Source organism: Mizuhopecten yessoensis, unplaced genomic scaffold, assembly GCF_002113885.1.
Source record: "Mizuhopecten yessoensis strain PY_sf001 unplaced genomic scaffold, ASM211388v2 scaffold3023, whole genome shotgun sequence".
In the NCBI taxonomy this organism is placed as follows: Eukaryota; Metazoa; Mollusca; class Bivalvia; order Pectinida; family Pectinidae; genus Mizuhopecten; species Mizuhopecten yessoensis.
Genome location: NW_018404837.1, coordinates 810,008 through 821,332, shown reverse-complemented (window position 1 = coordinate 821,332; position 11,325 = coordinate 810,008). Strand labels below are relative to the sequence as shown.

Genomic DNA, 11,325 nt, shown 5'->3' with positions numbered 1-11,325 from the left:
CACACCATTTGTACAATTTTAAATCCCTGCCTCCCAGGAATGCTTTTGATCAAATATGATTGATATCCAGTGCACAGTTCTACAGAAGAAGTCGTTTGTAGCAATATAGCCAAATTGCCCCCTTTTGGCCCCGCCCCTAAGCCCCCTGAAGAGTCAGCCCCACCATTTGTACATTTTTAATCACCACCACCTAGGGATGTTTCCAGTCAAATATGGTTGATATCCACTTCTTAGTTCCAGAGAAGAAGTCGCTTAAAGCAATATGGGCAAATTGGCCCCGCCCCTCAGCCCCCTGGGGGGTCAGCCCCACCATTTGTACAATTTTGAATCCCCACCACCTAGGGATGCTTCCAGTCAAATTTAGTTTAATTCCAACCGGTGGTTAAGAAGAAGAAGTCGTTTAAAGAAATTGTTGACGTACAGACGGACGGACGACGGACGCCATGGTATGGCATAAGCTCACCTTGGTCCTTCGGACCAGGTGAGCTAAAAAAGGAAAAATAGGTGTAAAATTCTTATATGACAATAAGGCGAATTACAGTCTCCCACTGAATATGAAAGTGTATGCAAGTATCAAACATTATGACCTACTTTTGATACAGGACACAACACCTCACCTAGGTCAACCCATGCCCCAAGTATAAAGTTTTCTTCAGTGCTTTCATATAAAAAAAAACCCAGATGCTTTACATTAGTTCTGCTTCGTCATGTGGGCCTAATCATCACTTCAATATTCATACTGGATGACCAAAGGTTAAGTAATCCATCCATTACTTCTTGATGATTCGCAGATCAATTCCAAAATTGGATCCGAACCTTAGGGACCATGTGGAACCTATATAATATGAGAATGAGCCACCCAATACTTCTAAAGTAATAGTGATAATGGTCACCTGTTGGCTATTTTATTTTTCACAATTAGTTCCAAAATTAAATAAACACAACTATTGACCTAGGGTTACTTAAAATGAAATTTGAGAATGATCCATTCTGCAGTACTTTTCAAGAAAGAGCAATAACAAGAATTGTTTTAAGGACAGACAGACGGCGAAGCAAATACAATTTAGCTGTCATTTTATCATGCATAGACCTCTAATGATTTTATATATATACCCTATAGGGTATGGGATGTATACTGATGGACTTGAAAACCTTCCAGATACTCACCCAAAAACTTAACGTGAGTTTTGATGCAAACGAAATTCAATGTTAATAAAGTAATTGAAGTATGCGAGCACCTTATTTACGTAATAGACAGGCATAAATATTGATGCATTGCATCTCAAAATTCACCTAAACAAGAGATCCCAGAGGGATCTTGGCACCCACCATTGAATGATCTTCATTAATTGGTTCCATGTAAGACTGATCTTTTCTCTACTTTTCCGTTCTTTCATCTTTAATTTTCCCTTTAATAATTTGATAACAAGGAAATCCTTCATATGAAATCTAAGAAAGATCTAAGAAGAACTTTCTGTGACATAGCGATAACAAACTTCCAACTGACAAAATCCAAGATGGCCACCTGTTGGCCATTTTGTTTTCCCCATCAGAATCAAAATTGAATGGGCACATCTAGGGACTAAGGGGAACCTACATGTGAAGTTTGAGAAACATCCTTCCAGTACTTCTCAAGAAATAGCGATAACAAGGATTGTTTACGGACAGACAACGGACGGATGATAGACAGGCGATTTGAATAGCCCACCATCATCAGACGGTGGGCTAAAAAGTCCAGTTAACCAGAATCTCCATTTTCCAGAGTCACTGGAACATAATGTTTTATGGTATTCAAGAAATGATAGTATGTTGAAATTAACATTATGTCATCATAACTATTTACCAAGTTTGATTAAGTTTGGACAAGTATTTTTGAGAAATGGATCTATAAATTCAAAACTTTTAAAGTCAACTCAAAAGTAACACCATATAAGTCTTGCTTCCACATCCAACAATGTTATAACTCACTGGCAACTTCACGAACATATCTCATAAAGGCAGAGTATACTGCTCCCTCTAGGATCCTGCTGTTGGAACCTGTCTCTGAAAACTTCGGCTTCAAATAATGTGTCAACGCCCTTACTGTAAGCTTTCTGTTGGCTGGTCTCAGAAGGAAGACAAATGCAGGGACACGATTACCAATCTGCAAAGACATATGTACAGTTAAATATATGTACATTAGAAGTAGCATTTTTAAAAGAAATATAACCATAACTTGTATATGATTTCTGTTTCAAACAGATTCTAAGGGATACAAACTTTATTACAGCTATACATGTATGTTTGAATTAAAACAAGACGGCTGTCCATCGATCTCCACAAATCATACAAGAGATCCCAGAGGGATCTTGGCGCCCACCTTTGTACCATCTTCATTAGTTCTTTGTCAGTTCGATCTTTTCTCTTCTTTCCTCTAATCTGTTTGATCGAGTCATGTTAACAGTAAATGCACCTTGAGGTAACTTTTGATCTAAACTTAATACTGATGTGTATGAAAGCCAACTTTCAAAGTGAGTTTGTCATTTCACATATTTACTAGTACAGTACTTAATGTGAAAGAAATAGAATTGATCATTGCAATATGAGAAAGATCTGTTTAGTTCTTCTTTTAATCCATTTTGTTTTAATGATCTCAAAAACAGAACATGCACAACGAGAGATCAAGGGGAACCTACATATAAAATTTGAGAAAGATCCCTCCCATACTTCCCGAGAAATAGCGATAACAAACGTTCAATATCAAAATCCAAGATGGCTGCCTGTCGGCCATGTTGGTTATCCGATCAGTCTCAAAAGTTGCCCTGCACAGCTAAGGACCAAGGGGAACCTACATATAAAATTTGAGAAAGATCCCTCCCATACTTCCCGAGAAATAGCGATAACAAACGTTCAATATCAAAATCCAAGATGGCTGCCTGTCGGCCATGTTGTTTATCCGATCAGTCTCAAAAGTTGCCCTGTACAACTAAGGACCAAGGGATACCTACATATGAAATTTGAGAAAGATCCCTCTGGTACTTTTTGAGAAATAGCGATAACAAGAATTGTTTAGGACGGACGACGGTCGGATCACGGACCACAGACACAGGGTGATTTGAATAACAGATGATGGTGGGCTAAAAATTCCAAGATGCTGCCTGTCTGCCATTCCGATCAGTCCTAAAATCAAACATGTACATTAATTGATTAAGTATTTCTTTAGACACAGTGATTAATACACACAGATGGAACACTGATGATGAGCTATTTGAACAGCTCACAATCCAATGATGGTGGTCTAAAAATATTTAATCAGTTTTACCATTTTGCAAAAAATTACCTGATAAATTCCAAGCTCATCCAAGCCCGTCCTCAATTTTGAATACAGCGTGAACTGGATTTCTCATCAGAGAACATTTCATTCAATATATCATGTGGAATGAAGGTAGGTAAAGTACCATTCTGCAGGATGCTAAGACCTGAAACATAAATAGAGACAAATAAAGGAGGAATATTCAATTTCTGCCTGGATCATGGCATATGATCTACCTTTTTATATATGAACTTTGTTTAATAGGTGTATCATATACTCGTGACAGAGACTTTCATTTTCATGCCAATGATTAAACCCATGTTACCTTTCAAGTAGGTCAATGTCATATTTTTTAACAAACTTAGTGACCCTTTATTCCAGCATACTCCATGCCCAATATCATGACCCTGTGAGTTGGGGGGAGGNTAAAGGAGGAATATTCAATTTCTGCCTGGATCATGGCATATGATCTACCTTCATAGATGGGGGGGCGCGGAGGGGCACTGACTGTCAGTTATTCAGAAGTTGTTAACACAATTTTAACACATTTGACCCCTGTGACCTTGAAAGTAGGTCCAGGTCAATCATTCCAGTAGGCTACTTAAAAGCTTGTCCAATAGCATGACTCTGGGCCTCTTGGTATGAATTAGAATTTGTTTAATCTCTTGCTCTTTGGACAGTCAGGTGGGCTAATAAACATAAGGTCTTACCGAATATCTTGCCAATGGTGACATAGTCTTCACAGAGCAAACTCCTCAGATCATGATCAAAGTATTTTTCTTTGATGGCCATCAATACTAAACGGAAAAATTCTTTTCGTGGTCCACCCAGGTCAGACACACTCTAGAAAATAAAAGCAAAACACAAACATTTGCTGATTTAAAAATAATTCCATCATTTGATTTACATCCATTATCAGTGATATAAATACTAGACGTGACCGACTGGTCGCTAGAGATCACAAGTCTGGATATTTAATAGGATGATACAACCAGGCCACTATAAAACATCCGACTGACCAAAATTTTGGGTGATACTATTAAAGGACCCCAAAAACAATAGGTTCACAGTATTTGTTGCCTTTTTTTTTTTTACTTAGCCAGTTGGTTAAGTAGAAACAAACATCATTTTTTATTTGAATTACTCTATTGCAAATTTTACTCTCTCCCCACGGGGAAATGTGAGATCCCGGGTCATAGAAAAGTCACAATTTTGGTTAGGAACCTTAAGACCCTTTATTCCTGAACAGTATTTGATTCTACTATACCTGGGTCTTAATTGAGAAGAAGATTTTTGAGATTTCAGTCAATTTGCCCCTTTTAGGCCCCGCCTCTCACGCCCCTTGGGGTTAGGAGTGAAGATACTTTATAATTTTGGTTGACTTTTGGTCATGGAATAATTAAATGCACAATTTCATTAAAAGTCGATTGTTTTTGGACAGATGGACAACAAGAGTACTGCGGGGCAGAACAATATACACCCGTCGAATGTCATATAGTGTTATTTATACTATATCTTGCATTGAAATTAGATTTGCATCACCTTAAGAGTGGTTAGGTGGCATGCTATTTAACCCTCACCTTTCACTACAAAGTCAATGTTTTATTTTCTAACAGTTTGAGGAATACAAGTATTCAGAGTTTAGTCTCCAACTCATTAAACACAACTTGATATCACAATTATAAAGCCTACCAAGTTTCAAAGAAATCGGTCGAAAAATGTTGTAGGAGATCTCGGGACAAAAATCAAACACTGAAATAAACAAAGGGGAATAACTTTTACAAAAACAGTCGAATCAAAATGCCATTCAGCGAAACACAACCACATATCATAATAATAAATCCTATCAAGTTTCAAAGAGATCAGTCGAAAAATGTAGGAGGAGATCCCCGGACAAACAAAAATTTGACGGGCATATAAAAAGCGACTAGAATAGATCACTTGAGACTTTGTGTCAGGTGACCTAAAAAGGGAAATTTTATTTCATTCTTATTTCTCTACTTACCTCACCATAGAAATCAACCTCTAAAGTTATTCTCAAATTTTCAATGTGTTGAATTTCATCAAATGCTGTTTCCAGAATGTTATCTCGATCAACACAAATTTGGTTGGTTTTTCCTTCGGCAGTCTCTGTTACGTCTTCCACTTCCAAATTTCTGCCAACAATCAAACAAGATTGTAGATATTTAAGAATCTCTACAGGATTGCTCCAATGTGAACAAACTTTGACAACTTTCTCCACTATTTCTGCTATGCCCTTGTCTTTTGAGATGTTGTTTTCAATGTCTGGCAATTCCATATCATCAGAGTCTTCCAGTACAGGTAAGCTTAAAGCCTGATGATCTTGCAAATGTGAGGGGCTAGTGTTAGAGCCATCCATTCCAGATAAACTAAATCCTTGACTTTGTTGGAAATGTCCAGACCTATGGCCAGAGTATTCCGCTTCAGGAGTGTTGGGTCGTTGACGCTGCTGGAAATGTGGTAATGCATCATCATCACACGTGATTAAGTGAGCTCTAAGCTGAGTAACATTCATTACTTGGCCACACTGTAGAATCTTTCCTGAATCTTATTTTGAGACAAATTTTCATCTTGGTCAGATATGTCTGAAATTGATACATTTTTTTGAATTGGTCTAATGTAAATTTTTGATTGTTGACTAATCACAGCCTTGGTTATATTAGTTACTCCCCCACCCCCCACCCATCCCCCTCAGTATTGGTTAATATGGGAGACCATTAGTTATATTAGTTACTCCCCCCACCCCCACCCATCCCCCTCAGTATTGGTTAATATGGGAGACCATTGGTTATATTAGTTACTCCCCCCCATCCCTCTCAGTATTAGATAATAGGGGAGACCATTGGTTATTTTAGTTACTCCCTCATCCCTGAATCCCCCTCAGTATTAGTTAGTTAATAAGGGAGACCATTGGTTATATTAATTACTCCCCCCCCCTCAGTATTAGTTGATATGAGAGACCATTGGTTATATCAGTTACTCCCCCCATCCCCCTCAGTATTGGTTAATAAGGGAGACCATTGGTTATATTAGTTACCCCCCCATCCCCCTCAGTATTTGTTAATAAGGGAGACCATTGGTTATATTAATTACTCCCCCCCCTCAGTATTAGTTGATATGAGAGACCGTTGGTTATATCAGTTACTCCCCCCACCCCCCTCAGAATTGGTTAATAAGGGCGACCATTGGTTATATTAGTTACTCCCCCTCAGTATTGGTTAATAAGGGCGACCATTGGTTATATTAGTTACTCCCCCATCCCCCTCAGTATTTGTTAATAAGGGAGACCATTGGTTAAATTAATTTCTCCCCCCCCCTCAGTATTAGTTGATATGAGAGACCATTGGTTATATCAGTTACTCCCCCCACCCCCCTCAGAATTGGTTAATAAGGGCGACCATTGGTTATATTAGTTACTCCCCCCATCCCCCTCAGTATTGGTTAATAAGGGAGACCATTGGTTATATTAGTTCCTCCCCCATCCCCCTCAGTATTTGTTAATAAGGGAGACCATTGGTTATATTAGTTACCCCCCCATCCCCCTCAGTATTTGTTAATAAGGGAGACCATTGGTTACATTAGTTACTCCCCCCCCCCATTCCCCCTCAAAATTAGTTAATAAGGGAGACCATTGGTTAAATTAGTTACTCCCCCATCCCCCTCAGTATTGGTTAATAAGGGAGACCATTGGTTATATTAGTTACTCCCCCCATCCCCCTCAGTATTGGTTATATAATAATTCCCAGTGTTTGGCAAGTGAAGCCTTCAGAAGGACAAAAACAACAGTATGTACATCTTTATAATGTGACATCACTAGATATTATGAGGATGTGTAGTCAACGTTGGTAAAATCTACAGAAACTATTTCAAATTAGGCTAACGATTAATCATATTGACTCATAAAGAAATATTTTATCTGCCTGAAGACTTCCATGAGAACTGTTTCCATCTCTTTTTTCGATATTAAATAGGTTATCAAGAAAAAATAACATTATATTAAGCTGGTGTAGACTAAGTACTTGTAGGATTGATTTAGTTATATTATGAAAACATATTCAAGAGTTTATGAAAGGCAGATAGCTTTGAAATGTCATTTCCATCGTTTCATGGTCTGCAGTGGTCGTAGCTACATTGTATAAGAATACAAAACCGAGATGATGAGAACATAAGTTAGCCCTAGGCCCTTTTATAATCGACGTAAAGGGAAGATCGTCCAAGCAAATATATCATACCGTGGCAAGGAAATCAGCTTTCTCTAATTTGAACAAGTCTATTGCCGTTTTGAGAACATTCACGGTCATGTGTCTCAATCGGCCACTACCAGTTTCCCTCATCATTGATATCTCTATACTTACAAAAGACTATGCACAGCTTCGTTTGCACTTTTCGTCAGAAATGGCGGTAGTAACATGGCAGAAAAAGGCCCCGGCGAAAAGTTCCGTTTACTTCGGATTCACGGAGATGCTTGTCAGAATCGTATCCAACGTATAATGAAGTTGTACAATAATATAATGAAGTTGTGCAATCATCATGATGTTTGTGAATAATATGATATCTGATTAAAATCACATGTTACATGGCTTCGTTAATTTCGTACTACGCCTGAACAGATGATTTTAATCAGATTGACGGAATGGTATAATGATAAAATATCGAATAATATAACGGTTACACTAAATCATATAATGACGAAAGCATATACTATGATGTTGAAACTAAATAATATAACGATAAAGTTCAATCATATATTGATGAAATCGAATAATATAACGATACAACCAAATCATATCACGACAACAGCGTATAATATAATGGTGAAACCAAATCATATAACGATAATATCAAATCATATAATGATAAAATCAAATAATATAATGATGAAATGTTACAATACAATGGAAACCAAATCATATAATGATAAAATCAAATCACATAATGATGAAATCAAATAATATATTGATGATATAAAATAATATAATGATAAAATCGAATAATATAATGATGACATCATATAATATAATGATAAAATCAAATCACATAATGATGAAATCAAATAATATAATGATGATATAAAATAATATAATGATAAAATCGAATAATATAATGATGACATCATATAATATAATGATAAAATCAAATCACATAATGATGAAATCAAATAATATAATGATGATATGAAATAATATAATGATAAAATCTAATAATATAATGATGACATCGAATAATATAATAATGACATCATATAATATAATGATAAAATCAAATCACATAATGATGAAATCAAATAATATAATGATGATATCAAATAATATAATGATAAAATCGAATAATATAATGATAAAATCATATAATGAAAATATCAATTCATATAGTATTTTTATGCCATATGTGACAGCTATGGCGTTCCATACATATCTAACAAAGGATATCTTTCTTTGGCCAAAGGAACAAAAGACACACCCTTTTTTATACAACATGAACCTACTAAAGCAGATGTGAAATCATTGCTCTGGAAGGGTACATACATTTCTTTTTTTATTATGAAGTATAACAATATCTAATCGTAACAGGGACCGTTACACCATAAGGTGCCGAAACTAACCTAGTAGTCGCAAGTGATGCATCAGAAAATGATCGCAATGCCATAATACTAGGCTTGTCAAACCGGTCATATTTTTGTAACCGATTACTCTTCTACCGATCGAGTAACCGGTTAATCGGTCAATTTGGTAGTCAAACAATAAACAGCAACAATGCATTATATGTTTGGAAAATATTCTATCTAAAACGTATTTACACCACAAGCATACATGTATATATTAATTAGCATGATAGTTTACCCGTGTATGTCAAGGTTAACACTGGAAATAATTGCATGTAACCTCAGTAAGTATATTTTATGAACAACGAATGTCGGAATGCAGTAAGACAGATTCAATTACAGTTATCTGTTCTCGAAATCATATGTAGTAATATCATTCTTTAGAACAAAATTAGCTTGACAGACGTTTTAAGACATGCTTGCTCATTCATGTGTGTACTCTTCAGATTATATTTCATTTCGCATGCAAGGCACGTTCTATCTCAGAAAGTTGATATTTCTCAGCTTTGTATTCTGGCTTCCTTTCAAAAACTGTCCTGATTTTTTATGGTGTTGGCGTCATCTCTTTTCAGTGTTTAAATTAGAATACAAAATTAACACTGACATGTAATTCCTGAACACTGTTTTTATTACAAAACTATCCAATTTTGGTCGCATCTATACAAATGCAGATAGTTTGTAGGTCTAAACCAGGGATACATAGGGCTCCCAAAAGGGGTAAGTAAATGTCCGACTTTTCGGTTAAGGATTTTGGTTGTCAGTTCGTGGTATTTCAACCGAGCAACCGGTTAACCGGCTAACCAATGACAACCCTACATACTAATCTATATACCCAATCTATAACATCGGTCAATATCTAAATGTCGACCAATCAGGACCTGACCTAACACGGACATTTTGTCAAATAAAAAAAATCAACGCAGACCGCATTAGTGTTTTCGTAGTGACCTTGTACACTTTTACATAGGTATATTCGACAATGCATAAATTTCGACTCATCAGAAGCCAAACTGCAGCAGACATTTTGCGGAAGATGTTGGCATTTGTTCCAATCTTCAAGAATACGATTAAAATATTCAATTAAACGTCTTTTATTGTGGTCTATAAATCAGAACAGAAATTGTTATAGCCTGAAATGACTCAGCAAATGATAGGCCATGATTTAAATCTGTTCGGAAACTTAACATAGAATTTCATTAGTTACTACATGTATTATATGTAATTGCAGTACACTTCTATTACTATAATACTTGTATCCCTCTGTACAACCACGCATGCTTATACATTAAATCTTGTGTATGTTACAAATCATTTTTATGCCATATGTGACAGCTATGGCGTTCCATACATATCTAACAAAGGATATCTTTCTTTGGCCAAAGGAACAAAAGACACGCCTTTTTTTATACAACATGAACCTACTAAAGCAGATGTGAAATCATTGCTCTGGAAGGGTACATACATTTCTTTTTTTATTATGAAGTATAACAATATCTAATCGTAACAGGGACCGTTACACCATAAGGTGCCGAAACTAACCTAGTAGTCGCAAGTGATGCATCAGAAAATGATCGCAATGCCATAATACTAGGCTTGTCAAACCGGTCATATTTTTGTAACCGATTACACTTCTACCGATCGAGTAACCGGTTAATCGGTCAATTTGGTAGTCAAACAATAAACAGCAACAATGCATTATATGTTTGGAAAATATTCTATCTAAAACGTACTTACACCACAAACATACATGTATATATTAATTAGCATGATAGTTTACCCGTTTATGTCAAGGTTAACACTGGAAATAGTTGCATGTAACCTCAGTAAGTATATTTTATGAACAACGAATGTCGGAATGCAGTAAGACAGATTCAATTACAGTTATCTGTTCTCGAAATCATATGTAGTAATATCATTCTTTAGAACAAAATTAGCTTGACAGACGTTTTAAGACATGCTTGCTCATTCATGTGTGTACTCTTCAGATTATATTTCATTTCGCATGCAAGGCACGTTCTATCTCAGAAAGTTGATATTTCTCAGCTTTGTATTCTGGCTTCCTTTCAAAAACTGTCCTGATTTTTTATGGTGTTGGCGTCATCTCTTTTCAGTGTTTAAATTAGAATACAAAATTAACACTGACATGTAATTCCTGAACACTGTTTTTATTACAAAACTATCCAATTTTGGTCGCATCTATACAAATGCAGATAGTTTGTAGGTCTAAACCAGGGATACATAGGGCTCCCAAAAGGGGTAAGTAAATGTCCGACTTTTCGGTTAAGGATTTTGGTTGTCAGTTCGTGGTATTTCAACCGAGCAACCGGTTAACCGGCTAACCAATGACAACCCTACATACTAATCTATATACCCAATCTATAACATCGGTCAATATCTAAATGTCGACCAA

At 36.2% G+C, this 11,325-nt stretch overlaps 1 pseudogene; it reads right to left on the bottom strand.

The window, feature by feature from the left end:
- The window catches only part of LOC110446870, a 10,387-nt pseudogene extending 4,433 nt beyond the window's left edge, over positions 1 to 5,954 (bottom strand).
- Positions 5,955 to 11,325: the final 5,371 nt, after the last annotated feature.